Source organism: Micromys minutus (genome assembly GCF_963924665.1).
Source record: "Micromys minutus genome assembly, chromosome: 2".
Classification (NCBI taxonomy): domain Eukaryota; kingdom Metazoa; phylum Chordata; class Mammalia; order Rodentia; family Muridae; genus Micromys; species Micromys minutus.
In genome coordinates, this window is record NC_137971.1 from 31,619,410 (window position 1) to 31,624,093 (window position 4,684).

The following is a 4,684-nucleotide window of genomic DNA, read 5'->3' on the forward strand; positions in this document are numbered from 1 at the left end:
GGATCAGATTTACAACAAAGCAGGTAGCAAGTGTTAAGTGTCAATTGTCTAGGCACATAATACTTATTGCCTCATAGTAGAATCATTTCTTATGTGTACATGTTTTCCTACTACAGATAACACATAGATATTGCAACTTAAGGATTACCTGTGCTTATGGTAAAGTAAGAATCTCCTACAATTCTATGATAGGATGCTCTCAATGTGTTTTCTCACCTTGACTTTTTATGCAAAAGCCAGGAGGTTTTCTGCAGTCTGCTTGATAGCGTATATACTTTCTTTAGTTGCTTACATTCTTGAGAATTCAATTTCTTAGAATAAAATAGTAATCAGTTATGTTTGATCTTTCTGGGTTATGGAGTCTTACTAGATGCTTGAAAACACTGTAACTTGAATAATCATAGTGCAATTGTTCCCTCAGCAAGCAAATTCAAGATAAGCAGGAGCAAACTCAAATTTTCAAGGTTGACTCTTTTCTCAGCTTCCTTCCAATTAAACGGCCATCAAAAGTGGACTTCACTAATTTACTCTTATTCAACACGAGGAACGTTTTTATGTGTTGTTATTCACAGGCAAGAAAGTGCTTATCATTGTAAGTGCTTTTATATATGGTAATTCAACTAATCTGGATGCTTTGCTATTATTTTGATGGATTGTTTTATAGATAGAGAAGCTTCTATACAGGGAAGTTTAAATAACCTATATATGGTTACATGGCTAGTTGGCCTCTAACATGGCTGGTTAAGCCTGGAGCCTTTGCTTTCAGCTCCCGTGCTGAGTTCTTGTTGGTAAATATGCAGCATTTTCTGTTTAATCTCATTATCAGTTATTACTTCACAGATTGGTAAATCATGATCAATACCTTCTCGAGAAAAGAAATGCCCCTCTCTTTCAGAGTTTCTGTTCTTAAATTATTCCAACTTCTTCACTATCCAGTTCAGAACCAAGCCACAGTCCACCCTGGGCTTGAGTGCACACCTAAGGATAATGTTCTCTGTGTACTATAAAGCCCCTACTGTGGCATAGAGTTACCTTAGCCTATCTCATTTCTACATTGTAATCTTTAGTCATGCCTCTAGACATGTGCTTTTCATATAATTTAAAACACATGTGGCCTACTGTAGATGCCCCCTCAAGTGTTCCCGAATGGTGCCTCATGTGTATAAAGGAGAGGCAAGAGAGTATAATACTGAGTAAGAAATGAGAAAATGCATGCTGAGATATTTCACCTAGAACCTAATATTAAAACAGATTTGAGAAATATAAGCTCTTAACAGTGGTCGATAACCTGCCCTGAACATAGATTGAGGTTAGCCTGGCACAGCTTAAAAAGTGGGAGCCTGTATAAGGTCCTGAGCAACACCATTTTTCTTCCTAAGACTTTGTATGTTCCCATTTGACACCATTGGAATAACCATTCATTTCAATAATCCATCCTGTGATTTTGTACAGAGTTTAATATCAGGCTCACTGATCTATGCACACAGCACTCATGTTTTCTCTTCACTTAAAATGTGCTGTGATTGCTTCCTACGTCTTTCTTCCTCTCTCCCTTCCTCCTTCTCTCTCTCTGCCCCCACCTCGACCTCTGCAGAGGTGACTGGATCCTCCACCCGGTGACATTGCCCACATCTGCCAGGGCTCTCCATGTTTTCTCTCCCCACCTATCACTGACATCCATTCTCTCTGAAATTTGTCTGTTCTGCCCCTGCAGCCCGAGGACTGTCTTTGACGGGGTAGACGGGTGGTGTGGCAACAGAGTCACGCTGCTTTGTTTCCATCGTCTGTTGCCGCCATCTGTCTGGAGCAGAGGTTTCTCCCCCTTCCTGCTTGCTCTTCTCGTTCATGGATGTAACTTTTAGAATCCTCTTTTATCCTATCATTTTATGGAAGCCTCTGACTCCATAAGTCTTATGTCTTAGATTATTTTTAAACCTTCATTAGAACATTTTAAATTCACCCTTGATTGTCTATTCTTCATTAAGTTCTCCATTCTTTATAAGGATAATCATATTTTCAAATATTTCTATCCTAGACTAATATTTTATTTTTTCAGACTAATATTTTAAATCATCTCTTCATAAACTATCATCTAAGACCCAGGACAAATGTAAAAGTTCAAACATGGCAGTAGTCCGTCAGAGCGACAGCATGGTCAGTTGGCTGCTGGACAGGAAAGATGGACGCAGTCACTTTGACATATGACACTCTCCGGTGTGCCAAATTTGAAAATTTCCCCGAGACCTCAGAGCCTGTGTGGATTATGGGCAGAAAATACAGCATTTTCATAGAGAAGGATGAAATCTTGTCTGATGTTGCTTCCAGACTTTGGTTTACACACAGGAGAAACTTTCCAGCTATTGGGAGAACTGGCCCTACTTCAGACACAGGCTGGGGGTTGCATGCTTCGGTGTGGACATATGATCTTTGCCCAGGCCCTGCTATGCCCGCACGTACGCCGAGATTGGAGATGGAGTCAGCAGAAGAGATGCCTGACAGCTACTTCAATGTCCTCAATGCTTTTCTCGACAGGAAGGACAGCTACAACTCAATTCACCAGATAGCGCAAGTGGGAGTTGGTGAAGGCAAGTCGATAGGCCAGTGGTACGGACAAACACTTGTCCAGGTCCTCAAGAAACTTGCTGTATTCGACACATGGAGTTTCTTGGCTGTTCACATGGCAATGTGGTAACAGAGGAAATCACAGCCTTCCTGTGCTGGGGCTGCTGCACTTCCTACTGATTGCAGAGGGGCACTGTAATGGGTCCCCTGCTGGTGCTGACGTCACCAACAGGCCATCGGTTTGGAGACCACTAGTGCTTCTCATCATCCCTCTCCGCCTAGGACCGACAAACCTCAATGAGGTCTATGTGGAGACGCTGACGCACTGTTTCATGATGCCCCAGCCCCTGGGTGTTATTGGAGGGAAGCCCCCTACTTAATTGGCTACGTTGGTGAGGAGCTCATGTGTCTGGATCCTATACTACACAGCCCTCAGTGGAGCTGACCGACAGCTGCTTTATCCCTGACGAGAGCTTCCACTGCCCACACCCTCCCTGTAGGATGGCCATTGGAGAGTTTGATCCATCCTTTGCCATGGGACTTGTTTTATAAATCCGAGGAAGACTTTAACGACTGGTGTCAGCAAGTCCAAAAGTTATCCCAGCTTGGAGCTGCCCTGCCTATATTTGAGTTGGTGGAACAGCAGCTTTCCCATCTGGTCTGCCAGGATGTCCTGAACCTGTCCCTAGATTCTTCTGATGCAGAGAGACTGTATAAGTTCGTTGACTCTGAGGGTGAAGACTTTGAAATCTTATCCCTCTGAAAATCCTGGGGTTGAGGGATGGCCTCTATGGCCCTCGTTGGGGTTCTTTGAGAACCCAGACCTGCCTTGGGTACTCAGTGTCAGCACATTCCATCCACCCATCCACCCATCCACCCCTGCCAAGTGCTGTTCGCCTGTGCCACCTCTGTCCCGATGGCCTGCTCTGCTCATGGATCAAGAACTGTGGTACCTGGAGGCCTTACTGCTTGGAGTCAGACTGCCTACACCCAAACACATGGAGGGCCTGTCCACATGAAGTCGCTCATCAGAAGGCCTAGTGAAGAACAGCAATGGGTCAGGAGCTTCCAGAATTCTCCCAACACTGCCAGTCCTGGTCAGCACATTAGCTTTGGTTTTACTTTGTCCTGAGCTAATGTTCAAACATAATGTGTGGCCACATATGTTTAAAGTTCATGATAGTCAAAGTTCAGAGTATGTCTATTTTAAAGTGTCCTACCATTCTGTCTCTTTATGTGCAGAAAGAATGTTGGCTTTATACTGTTTTTGTTTTTGTTTTTGTTTTTTTTTTTTTTTGCTTGCTTTCCCCTCCCCTTTCCCTTGAATTGAAGCCTATACCATCAGCTCTCCTTGTTCCATGGATTTTAAAATGAACCTATACATAAAAGTCATATTGAGACTGTCTCACCAGCAGCATCATGTGAAACAATCCTTATAATAAATCTGTCATATTTAATATTATATTTGATACTTATACTTATCTATATTTTCCTAGCTTCACAAAAATAGGTTAACTATTACATTTGAGTAAAGTAGCTGGTTTGGATGCACATCCTGACTGTGGAAATAGTCATGATTCAACAGACTCAGAACATCCCAGAAGCAGCACAGACAGTACATATGGATGGCTTAGTTATAGATCGTGAAAGAAGATCGGGGATTCCCAAACCTACCATTTTTAAGCAGTTACATAGATGGTAACCCTGTTTACTGAGAAGCTGATGAATTTGAAATGCCACATTTTAAAAGGGAGTTACTAATTCTGACTGGTCACATTTATGTGAGTTCAGGTTTACTAGATATACAGAATGAAAGGTCAGATAGAATATGGAAGTTTGGGGGTGAAAAGGAGCCATAATGAGCTGACCATATAAATTTGAGTTATTTGCTAACGTTGACCAGGGATCAGTTGAAATGATTCACATGAGATCATAGTTGGGTAAGAGAGCTAAGAGTGTCTTCAGTCATCTAAACACTTAAAGGTCAGAGGAGGAGATAATGGGGATATGAGGTGAAACAGCCCAAAAGGCTACAGACATCTGATATTCAGGAAATAACATTGCCAGTGGGGTGTCAGGAAGGGGCAAAAACCACATGGTATCAATTGTTAAGAGTGTCAGT

At 42.4% G+C, this 4,684-nt stretch overlaps 1 pseudogene across 1 annotated transcript; it reads left to right on the forward strand.

The window, feature by feature from the left end:
* The first annotated feature begins 2,141 nt into the window (after window positions 1-2,141).
* Window positions 2,142-3,325, forward strand: LOC308416363 (cysteine protease ATG4B-like; annotated as a pseudogene). The gene has a single exon. The product of its transcript is annotated as a cysteine protease ATG4B-like (transcript).
* Window positions 3,326-4,684: the final 1,359 nt, after the last annotated feature.